Genomic DNA, 12,222 nt, shown 5'->3' on the forward strand with positions numbered 1-12,222 from the left:
TTCCCTCCCTCTCTAAGACAGTAAGCAATTTAATGTAGGTTATATATTTGCAATCGTGTAAAACATGTTTCCATATTAGTCATGTTGTGAAAGAAGAAACAGACCAAAAGAAACACACATGGAGAGAGAGAAAGTAAAAATAGCCTGCTTTAATCTGCATTTAGATTCTCTGGAGGTAGATAGCATTCTTCATCATAATTGGAACTGCCTTAGATCACCGTATTGCCGAGAATATTCAAGTCATTCACAAACGATCACTGGACGAGGTTGCTGTTACTGTACACAATGGTTCTTCTCACTTCACTTTGCATCAGTTCATGTAGGTCTTTTCCGGTTTTTCTGCGAGCATCCTGCTCCCCATTTCTCATAGCACAAGTCTTCCATCATGATCCTACACCACAATTGGACAATTCCCCAATCCATGATCATTCCTTTGACTTCCAATTCTTTGTCATCACAAAAATAAATAAAATAAAATAAAAATAAAAATAAAATAAAACTGCTGTATAAATATTTTTATACATGTGGGTCCTCCCCCCATTTTTCATCTCTTTGGAACAGAGATTTAGGGACCCCAAAAGTTTTTAGGAAAAGTGACATGATGAGACTTCACATGACTCAGAAGATGAGTTCATGGACAGTTCCTGGGCCGAGGGAAGAGTTCTGGGATCTGGCTGCAGCTAAAGTCAGGTCAGGCACATGGGCTGGGGGCACAAGCCCAGCCTCGGCGCTTCCCTGGTCCTGGAAGTTCTGAAGACTAAGTCCAAATGGAAGGGGCTTTTCAGTGAGCCTGAATGGCAGCTCAGCTGTCACTCTGACACCAGAAGAAGGACAGGTTACTTGACCGTCCAATAACCCCGAGAGGGCAGGGGATGACGTGCCCGCCAATGGCACTATTCTAAGCGTGGAGGATTCCTTCAGGAAGGTGGAGACCCGCCGGAGGCTTAGTTTGACCCTTCTGAGGCTTGGCTCGGACTCGTTTCGGTTTGGCATTTGGGGAGAATAAAGCTGGGCTGTATTGGGTGGTTTGTTGGCCGGAGTGCTTGCGGGGGGAGCGGAGGGCTCTCTGCCCGACACAGGCCAAATGATGATGATCCCAGGGGAAGGGTTAGGTGAGGGCATGGCCAAAGAGAGATGCCTGGGAGGAATCCTTAAGGTGGAGCCCAAGCCACATAAACCTTGAGGTTCATCCCCGGCCATGGGTCACGCTTACAAGAAAGGAACCAAAGATGAAGGTCTCTCAGGGCTGCCTTTGCAAACTCTCCTGGGGCAGCTTTCTCTGCTCCGGGTCGGCCTGGGGCACGAGTCTGAGGCTGCCCTTCTGTGGGCATCCCAGTGGCTCAGTGGTCTCCGTTTGGGCTCCCCCGCTGCTCAGGGGCTGAGCCCTGATCTCAAACTGCTGGAGTTAGAAGGAGACCCCCTGCCCCAGGACTCAGGCACTCAGGAGCCCATGCCACTGTCCTTACACAAACGTGGCCACGGATGGACGCACGCCTGTGCCGGAGAACAAGCTCCAAGCCCGCAGCTGTGTCCCGAGGAGGGCTGCACCGGAGAACCTGCCTGCCCCGGGCACGTGGAGGCGCTGGGGGCGGGCACTGAGCCAGCCGCCCAGAGCAGATGGTCGGCCCATAAAACTTTAATGTCCTTCCATCTGTGCTCACCCTGAGCTCCTGTAATCCCAGACCCGGGGAGGCAGAGGCCAATCCCTCGGAATCTGTCACTGCCACAGGCCTGGCTAATTGGGATCAGCCTGGCGGGGGGGAGCTGGGGGCAGACCCAGGAAGAGGGCAGGGTTCGCCCAGCGGAAGCCCTGAGCACTTGTTGGAATGGTGCCCTTCCTTAGGACCCTCCTGTGCCAACACCTTCAGGCTACCAAGTAGCACTCTCTGGCCTGCCCCTCTTTTTTAATCTGGCCCAGCCACCCGTGGGGCTCCTCCAGCCCTGGAATAGCCTCCATTCTTTCTCCAAACCTTCTAGGACTAATCCTATCCCTCCTTCTTCCCCTCCCTCAAATTTTCCTCCTCCTTCTCTCTTTCTCCTCCTCCTCCTCCCTCTTCCCCATCCCCTCTCTTCCTCCTCTTCCCCTCCTCTTTCTTTCCTACCCTTTTTCCTGCTCCCTCTTCTTCTCTTCCACATTCTCCTTCTCCCTCCCCTTCTCCTTCTACTCCCCCTTCTTTTCCTGTCTGCCTGAACTTCCACTATACTGATCTCTTTCTGCTCGGATTTTTCATGACTTTGGAGACTGATGAGCCCTAGGGTCCTAGTCCCAGCCCTGGGTGATGGTCCCTTTCCTCCAGAGAGCTTCCTCAAGGCAGACACGAGACTCCTCTTTGAGCTGTAGCTTCCCAATGGTCTCACACACATGGACCCTGGCACTTTAGCCCAGCCATCATTCCCTGGACTGAGCTCTGCTTTCTGCCTCAAAAATGCTCAAATATGGGGCTCCCTGGGGGACTTAGTGATCCACGTCTGCATTCACCCCCTAAATAAAGAACCTCGCACAAAGGGAAGGCTCAGGCACCCCTGAAGAAAAGGCTGAGGCTGGTGAGGCTGACTCTACAAAACAACAGGGAAAAGAGAAAACACCACTTTTTCTCTCCATCCCCCCCCCCATAATGACAATATAGAAGGTGTCAGAGCTGGAGGGATAAGCGTGTTTTAGAAGCTATTGAGCCTTCTCTTTTACAGCTGGGGAAACTAAGTCCAGAATTGGGGAAGGCCCTTCTGGAGTTCCCATTGTAGAATCTCTGACTCTCAGCCCCAGGAGGCTTTCTTCAGAACCCCAGATTGGTAGGAGGAGGAGTAAACTTAATCTCAAACTCCCAATTCAATAGGTAAAGACTTGAAATAAAACCTTCAAGGACTGGATCAAAGAGAGTTTTCTCCAGGAAGGACCCTACAAATAGCAGGTATTTACAGACTTTGTGCTGAATGAAAAAACAAATGAATGGATGGATGGATGGATGGATGGATGGATGGATGAAGGAATGGATGGGTGAATGGATGGATGGATGGGTAGATGGATAAATGGATGGATGGATGGATGGATGGATGGATGGATGGATGGATGGGTAGATGGATAAGTGGATGGATGGATGGATGGATGGATGGATGGATGGATGGATGGATGGGTAGATGGATAAATGGATGGATGGATGGATGGATGGATGGATGGATGGATGGATGGATGGATAATTGGATGAATAGATGGATGAAGGAATGGATGGGTGAATGGATGGATGAATGGATGGGTGAATGGATGGATGAATGGATGGAGGGATGGGTAGATGGATGGATGGATGGATGGGTGAATGAATAGTTTTTTTAGTACTTCAGGAATCTTCCTATCATTGTCCAAAGGCTAAGGACAATCAGTTCCTCTTCTCAGCTATAAGGTTTATAAAATATTTTTCCGTTTAGGCACCAGTCAATTGGTTGATAGGCATTTATTAAGCATTAACTGTATATCAGGGATTGTGTAAAGAGCTGATGACACAAAGAAGAAGATGGCGAAGTATTATTACAGATAATTAACATAGACTCAATGATTTGCTCAGGATCACATGAGCAATAAGCTATGTGACCAGAAGTATTTTATTTCTTTTTCCAGCTCCTAAGGAATGCTGGGGGAAGGAGCTGTGGGGAGATGCACGTTTGGTATCAGGAATAACTTCCTAACGATGACAGTTGTCCAAGAGTGGTTTGGGCTGCCCTGGCAGGTAGTAAGCTCCCTGTTAGTGGAGTTCTACAAGCAGAGCCTGCATGTCCACCTGGCTGATGTGCTCAGGACTCGCTCCCTGTGATGCGGAATTCCCTCCCCACTCTGATTTTTCGATGTTTCGGAGCAAGCCTTCTGACTCAGGCCCCAGTCCCTTTCTTCTGAGCTACCCACAAGGAAGAGAAAGGCAGCCACAAGAAAAGGGTGAGTCACAGGCAGTGTGGAGCACTGGGTAGAGCAGCAGAGGAGCTGGATTTGAATCACCTGACGGGTCCCCCTCTGGGCTGCCCCAGTCTCCTCCTCTCATAGCACAGGAGAGGAGCCTGGATCTTTTCTAAGGTCCGCTCTGGCCGAGGCCTATGGTCCTGAGGATGCTGCTGCCCAGGAAATGCCAGTCTCTAGCTGCAGGAATCTCCCACCACCAAGGGTTTCCCCAGACAGACGTTGCCTGGGGGCCTTGGGAGCTGGAGCAGGCAGCCTCCATGGCCGCCAACCACAATGGGGTTTGGACTGAGGATGGGGGCTGTGCTTGGCCCCCGGCCCAGGAGGCTTTGCTCTTTGGGGCGGTCCGGGAGTGAGTCATGGGCAGCAGCGGCAGCCAGCTGGGGTTCCAAGCCCAACATGCACCATGATCTCACCGGCCAGGGAGGGGCCCGGCTGACCTGACTCCGTTCCTGGCTCTGAACCCAGAAATCTGGCGGAGATTCCTTCCATGATTGGGAAAGTCCTGGTGTGTTCCCAGCTTCATCAAATCAGGTTCCTGTGGTGAGGTGAAACCCCCTCCCTCCCATCTCTGTAGCCTGGGAGGGGTTCAGGGAGATTCTGCCCATTCTGCAGAGGAGAAGAGTAAGACCCTGAGAGGAACAGACACTCCAAGACATAGAACAAGTCAGGGCAGAGCTCAGGGCTCTCCCCCTTTCTGCTGGAAGCTCATTAGTGGTATAGACAATTCAGGAACACCTGAATTCAAATCCTGCCTCTGTCATTTATTAGTTATGTGACTGGGCAAATCACTTTACCTCCATGTACCTCAATTGTCTTGACTGTAAAATGGGGGTGACAATAGCATCTACTTCCTAGGGAAATCACCAAGCGTAAAACACTTAGCACATAAGCAAGCAGCATATGAGTGTGAACCATCATCATCATCATTTAATGTAAAATCATTTTAAAGGTGTGGGAGGGGTTAGAAAGAAACTGAGCCAGAGATTCTGAGAGAGAAGTGAGGAAGGAAAGCATTTCAGGCCGACGGCACAGTGTGTTGCAAAGGCTCGGGGGTAGGAGGTAGAGTATCAGGCCAGGGGAACAAGTACCAGGAAAACCAGATTAATTTAGGCTCCTTTCTGGTAACCATTTAATCTGTGGATTACCCATGGGCCGGGAAGCAGTCTGCTTTTAAAAACAAAACTGGCTGAGCAAAGCGAGAGTGTGAGCATGATGTCAGGGGGAATGTTTACCCTATTTCAATTGAATTCAATTGTTTTTCTTGGATACCTATCATGTGAGCAATGGAAAGAATTCACCAAACACAAAGTCAGGAGACTGATGTCTGTTCTTGGCCCCGTTCCTCACCTTCAGTTGGGGAATAACAACGATGGAGCTCAAGGGGATGTCCCAGGTCTGGCCCTTTTCTGCACAGGAAGCCACTCGTTATCATCCCTGGGCAGCGTTCTGCTCAAAAAGGAACGGTCTACCTCAGGAGCCAGATTGTTGCACCTCAAGGGAAGAGTTAGAAAGCAGTTCCTTGGATTTACTCAATTTTTCTTCATGCCCCACTGGGGCCCAAACACAATATGTCTGCCCCCTCCTTTCCATGACAGAGACTTAAAGAGATCTCTTTCCTAACTCTTGACAGAGACCTGAAGAGATCTTTCTCTCCTGAGTTTTCTCAAACACCCTCTATGTCTTTTTTTTTTCATTTTTTTTTCTTTTTGGCAAAGCAATTGGGGTTAAGTTCCCAGGATCACACAGTTAGGAGCACCCCCTATGTTTTGTCAGAACTGTCACCGTTCTGGTCAGCCTGCTCTAATTTGTCAGTGAGAATCTAAAAAAATGTGGCTAGAATAGTCCTCCAGCTGAGATACTATAGGGTAAAGGAGAGAGGGACTTTTTCTTCATTTCTTTTCCATTTCTTCCTCTGAGGAAAATGAGTGGGGGGATAGCACTAGATTCAGGCATTTCTAATTTGAAATCCCATGAAAATTCCACGTGTAAAAATCTTACTTATTAGGGACTGCCCAGATTTAGCATCATCCCCCTACTCCCAGCATGCACTTCTCCAGGAACAGGAGGAGAGCTTGGAGTGGGGAGAGAGGGGGACTTACAAAAGTAGGCACCGGCTAGCTCGGGCACTGCACCTGAAGGGTGACCCCAGGAAAGGAGCTTCCTGGGGAAAGGATTTGTCAGCCAGGGTCGGACACATCTGAGATCTGAGGGTTAGCGTGTCTTATTCCATGGAGAGGTGGGTCTCCACAATCGACCGGGCTCCTGCTCTCAGGTCAGCACCATGGCCAGGGAAAGCACCCAGGGAGGGGTCAGCATCCACTTCAGATATTTAGGGAGGTGGGAGAGCAGGGACCACTCCTGGGGTGGGGGGTGAATAGGCTGGCCACAAGCACTTAACGGCCCTCAGCTTGAGCTGTTTTCTAGTGAGGTTCAACCCACATTGCCTTTGGGCCAACTGGAGGCTGAATTGGGCCAGGGAGCCCAGTTGTGTGTGTGTTTGTGTCTCTCCCCGGAGGGCACAGACCAGTAGGGAGGCAACCAGAAGAGTTCTGTGTCCCCTGCAGCTCAGCTACCAAGTACTTGCACTGGGTGCCTTCTCTGGTACTGGGGGAGGCAATTTTCTAGTACCATCTGATCAATAAGCATTTATTAAATACCTACTATGTGCCGGGCACTAAACAATGGGATGAATTTGTGATGGAAAGATAGCCCAGGTTGCATCTCAGACAGAGCAGTCAGTTTAGCCATGAGGCTCAGGGTGGGGTGCAGCCCAGACTTAAACTGGATGGCATGGGGACCAGGCTGGGTCTGGTGCAGCTGAATTCCCTCGTCTCAGGTTTAGGCCACTTTGCCTTCTCTTTCATAATAAATACATAGAATCTAGACCTGGAAGGAACTCTAGACATCATCTAATCCACTCCTCTCCCCCCCACCCGGAGAAGGGAAGGGCTTTGTCTGGGGAATGTGAAACCTAAGCATCCTGACTCAGAGCCTGAGCTGTCCACTCCACCACACTGCCTCCCTGAGCTTGGATTCCCAACAGTGCCCGTCCCTACCTGCTCCTGCCCTCCAGGTCTTCTCCAGGAACCAGGGGAGCTGAGATCTTAAGCTCTTCTTAGTAAATGATGCAAAGCGTGGAGCTCAGTGGAGGGAAGTCGCTGCCCGGTAACCAGACCTGGGCTCTTCTTCTTGGCACTTTTGAATTGGCTAAGCTCTGCCAGTCCTCCTGAGGCTGATCTTTTCTCGGTGGGTCCTGGGCATACAGCTGGAACTCACAGTTGAGCAGTGAGGCTCAGTGGTTAGAGTCTTCTGCTTCAACTGAATTCAATTCAGCTGACATTTATTAGGCACTTATGGTATTCGGATTCCATGATATATGTGCATAAAAACCCAGTCCCTGCCCTCAAGAAGTTTGTAGTCTAATTGGAGCTGGCACTTAGCACATAGTAATAGCAAATGTTTATTGATGGAATAATCGATCGATGGCGGATGAGGCAGGAGCCATTGACTATACAACCCAATATTCTAGGACAAGTGTATTAGAGAGGATCAACAACAGGTTGAGTGCAGCTTTATTTTAACAAATTCCAAAAGAGAGCGACCAGTTTTGGAGCCTGCAGAGATCGGGCTTCAAATTCTGACCCTGCTACAAAAAAGGCAAGTGACCTTGGATATGGAGGCAGCTTTTCTGCCTCTTATGGGCCGTAGCTGCAAAATGGAAACAATAATGAGCTCTGAAGCTCAAATGAGACAATCTGTTTATGCTTTTGAAGACTTCAAAGGACCACAAATATGCCAGCTATTATTATTGTTGTTATTATCATTATTAATATTTTAGATCAAAGCTGAAGACAAAACTCATGCACAAGAGGGCGAGACTTCATTGTGGACACCTTCCTTAGACAGATGAGACACTCTGTTGGCTGCTCTCCTTAGGAGAGAAAAATATGTTATTATACCATCATTCTCCTTGTGGGGAGCCCATACTCCTTGTGTGAGAACCGTGGAGGGCTTGAACACAAAGGGAACTGCAAACATTTCAAGACCACCATGACTGCATGAACTCAATGAGTCAGCAGCTGCTCCCAGCTTCTACCCCAGAATGTCTGGGCCTTCACAAAACTCTCTGTCTCTGTTTCTGTCTCTCTGATTCTCTGTCTCTGTCTCTCTGTTTTTCTCTGACTCTGTCTTTCCCTCCCTCTATCCCTTCCTCTTTCCCTCCCTCCTTCCCTCTCTCTCTTCCTTTCTCTTCTCTCTGTCTCTGTCTCTGTCTCTCTCTGTCTCTCTGTCTCTCTGTCTCTCTGTCTCTCTCTGTCTCTCTCTGTCTCTTCTCTCTCTGTCTCTGTCTCTGTCTCTCTTCTCTCTCTCTCTCTCTCTCTCTCTCTCTCTCTCTCTCTCTCTCTCTCTCTCTCTCTCTCTCTCTCTCTCTCTCTCGTTAATTTCTGAATGACCTATAACCCAGGGTCCTGCTGCTCTTCTCACTATTATTTAGTTAACTATGATCAGTTAATGCTTAATTTATCACTGTATAGTTTACTTTGGTCTGATATAATGCTCCTATCTGTGGCTCTCTTTCAAGATGGAGCCTATACTTGAAACTTCTTTTATGTCAAAACACATGCAGCCACTAATGGATGATTTCCCGGCTAGGATGACAGAGCTATATATGAACTCACTTTCTATGAGTAAGGAATGTCTGTCTCGACAGAAGCAGAAACCCGGGAGTTTTTATCAGTCCGGAAGCATTTATCAAGCCCTGACTATGTGCCAGGCACTGTCCAGGTCTGCAGTTCAACTGCAAGGTCAACATGAATCAACAGTGTGACATAGCAGACCCAAAAACCCAGTGCCATCATGGGCCATATTAAGAGCATATTTTGGCATTGCCACAGAGATCGGGATGCCAGAGATGGACGCCGGCTGTGCAGAGATCCCTGTGTGCTCTTTGGCTCCTGCCAGGGGGAGTTTTGCCCTGACCTTGGGACTGGTTGAAGGTAAAACTCTGACTGATAGATTTACCCTGGCCTAGCCTTGTGATTTGTGGGAAGGAAGAAGAAAATGATAAAGAAGGGAAGATAAAGTTCCATGAATGGAGAATGGCCACGGCCATGAGGTCACTATCACTGGATGCTGGAACCCAAAATATTGAGCTGGTGAAATCTACCTTAGCTACAGACAGGAGATGGTGAATCCCCCATCCCCTCTCCCCTTCCCCTCCCTCTCTTTTGAGAGGTTGTGAGCCTGTTTCCTTGGGGAAGAAAAACAGAGGTGGAGACATGGAGATGTGGTTCTGTTTCTTGGAAGCCTGTTTATTCATTTTATGTCTGAAGATTTACTTTGTGTTTTATGTTAGCAAATTAATTAAAAGAATGTAACTGGTATCGCAAAGCCCATCAGTATGGGACTCTCTTCTCATGGAGCGAATAAATGCCTTGGGTTTGAGTGGGGGGGGGGAGCCAGAGTCATCAAGATTAGGACAGAGGAGGGGAGATAGATCTCTTGAAGCTGAGGCATCTAGACAACTTCAACCTCCCCCAAAGCAGACCTGGGGCAATGATCCCCCCTAATTGGGAGACAATCCCATGCCAATGACTTTGAAACTTGGTTTACAAGTATTTCTATTTGTATTGCTAAAGTGTGTGCATTATTATTTGAAGGCAACATACAGAGAGGTGGGAGGAATGGGAAGGGGAGAGAGAGACACAGAGAGAGAGAGACAGAGAAAGAGACAGAGAGAAAGAGAGAGAGAGACAGAGAGAGAGAAAGAGACAGAGAGATACAGAGAGAGAGACAGAGAGAGAGAAAGAGACAGAGAGATACAGAGAGAGAGAGAGACAGAGAGATACAGAGACAGAGAGAGAGAGAAAAAGAGACAGAGAGATACAGAGAGAGAGAGAGAAAGAGACAGAGAGATACAGAGAGAGAGACAGAGAGAAAGAGACAGAGACAGAGAGAGACAGAGACAGAGAGAGAGAGAGACAGAAAGACAGAGAGACAGAGAGAAAGAGAGAGAGACAGAGAGAGACAGAGAGACAGAGAGAGAGAGAGAGATACAGAGACAGAGAGAGAGAAAAAGAGACAGAGAGATACAGAGAGAGAGAGAGAAAGAGACATAGAGAAAGACAGAGACAGAGAGAAGAGAGACAGAGAGAGACAGAGACAAAGAGACAGAGACAGAGAGAAAGAGACAGAGAGACAGAGACAGAGAGAGAGAAGAGAGAGACAGAGATTCAGAGAGACAGAGAGAGAGACAGACAGAGAGAGAGAGAGACAGAGATAGAGAGACAAAGAGAGAGACAGAGAGAAAAGGGGGAGGGAGAGACACTGAGAGAGAGTGTGAAGGAAAGAGTGAGAGTGAAAGAAAGTGAGAAAGGAGAGAGAGAGACACACACACACACACACACTGAGAGAGAGGCACAGAGAGAGACAGAGACAGAGAGAGAGACAGGGAGAGAGGGAGGATATTGGTGTTTTGCCGGAGCACAATTGGGCCGGGGGCTCAGAGCTAAGAGACAAATTTACAACCTCCCAGGGTAGAGAGAAAGCTTTTGCCAGAACTTTCTCCAGGAGCATGAGTCTAGCTCTGGCTAGAAGATCAGCGGGTTGGCAGGGGGCAGATGTCCACCACACTGCAGGTCTGGCTTGAAACAAAGGGCAGTCCTGAAGAGGGGCAAGGGCGGAGGGAGTGGAGGAAAAGTCATTTCCCCAAGCAGGAGCAGGTTTCGCCGAGATGGGCTCCAGGAAGAGCACCCATAGCCAGCCTGTTTGGTGGAAGAAATTCATTCTGCTCGACCCCCGAGAATAGAATCAGAAGCAAGAGGAGAAATTTACCAAGAGGCTTTTTAACAATTGGAGTCGAATTAAGTCAAACCAACCAGTGCTGATTACACATTTAGGTGCCAGACATGGCCTAAGCACTGAGGATACAAATAAAGGTTAAAAAAACCCTCGTTCTCTCGGGCTTCACGATCTAACTGGAAAGGGAGCTGGCGCTCGCAAACAGAACGAGCCGCCCGGGAGGGCATGGGCGCCGGCCGCTCGCAGCCTGGGCGCCGGGGGTGACTCAGGGAGTTCTCGTGCAGGTGCTGGCTGGCCTAGGTAACCTGTGACGCCCCCTGCGGTTCCGAGACGCTGAGGCACTGGGCAGAGGGACAAACAGCTCCACGGTATAGCGCCAGACGGCCAGATGCAGCCAGAGCAGGGGCTGGAGATGCTCCCTCTACGCCCATCTGCCTCCCTTCCTGGCAGGGAGGGGTCATCTGGTCCCCGCGGAGCCCCCGGGAGACAGAGAGCTCACTCTCTCTGAGGAAGGCCGGGACTTTTCCAGCCATCCCTTTTGCCCCAGACAGCACGGGATGGGGGGGGGGGGGAGGGAAAGTGCTACAGCACACACATTCTCCTGGTGGGGGAGGAGCGACAGTGCACAGGATATGGCGGGAGGGCTGGCAGCCCACAGTCTCGAGAGGGGGGCTGACAGCCCCCAGGATTTCTGGAGGGGGGGACGACAGCACTCCCCTGGCGGAGTGGGGGAAGCCGAACATGCACAGAAGGAGGGGACCCCGGGAGCCCACAGAATCTTGGGGGGAAAGTGATGGCGCACAGAATATGGGGAGCTGATAGCTGACAGATTGGGGGAGGGCTGAGCCCATCCAGGGATGGGGGGGGCGGGGAGAGCTGACAGGTTGGGGGGAGGGATGGACCACGCACAGAATCTGGAGCCCTGTCTGTCCGGGACAGAGGATAAAGGTGGGACAGCGACCATTTGTGCATCTAAAGGGAGAGAGGAAAGAGCCGCGATTTGCAAACTCCCAGCGGGGCTGGAAAACAATGCCGGCCTGCGCTGGCTCCGGGAGAAGGGACGAAAACAACCTGGTCTCTGGAGGCCGGTCTCCGGAAGTTTGCTCCGCCTGGCTCCCATTCCCCGGGACTTACTCATCGCCACCCCCTCCGCGGGGCTGTTTTCTATCAGAGAAAGCCTGACCTGGTCCTTAGTTTTCTGTTTTCGGAGCCTCTGTTCCGGGAAATGGGAAGGCCTTACTGACACTGACAAACAGGGCTTGGGGAGGAGGTGAAAGTCGGACCCCCCCCCCCAGCCCCTCCACCTCTGGCCCAGTGGACAAAGGCAGCAGTGAGGCCCGGCCCGGCCCGTCTGGTGGCAGAAGGAGCTGCTTCTGCTCAAGAACCCAGCATGGCTCCCCATGTTCCCCTCCGGCGTCCCCAGCGCGGGCTAGGCTGGCCTCCTTGCACGTCCGGCCAGTCTCCTTGTCATCTCTGCCTCC

General features: G+C 50.4%; 1 long non-coding RNA gene across 1 annotated transcript; it reads right to left on the reverse strand.

The window, feature by feature from the left end:
- Nucleotides 1-3,435: 3,435 nt before the first annotated feature.
- LOC141545090 (uncharacterized) lies at nucleotides 3,436-7,837 on the reverse strand. Its single transcript, XR_012482877.1, has 3 exons — nucleotides 7,000-7,837; nucleotides 5,291-5,434; nucleotides 3,436-4,549 (listed from the first exon to the last, which is right to left on the reverse strand). It is a non-coding gene; the product is annotated as an uncharacterized LOC141545090 (long non-coding RNA).
- Between the last annotated feature and the right edge of the window lie 4,385 nt (nucleotides 7,838-12,222).

Source organism: Sminthopsis crassicaudata, chromosome 5 (assembly GCF_048593235.1).
Source record: "Sminthopsis crassicaudata isolate SCR6 chromosome 5, ASM4859323v1, whole genome shotgun sequence".
Classification (NCBI taxonomy): Eukaryota; Metazoa; Chordata; class Mammalia; order Dasyuromorphia; family Dasyuridae; genus Sminthopsis; species Sminthopsis crassicaudata.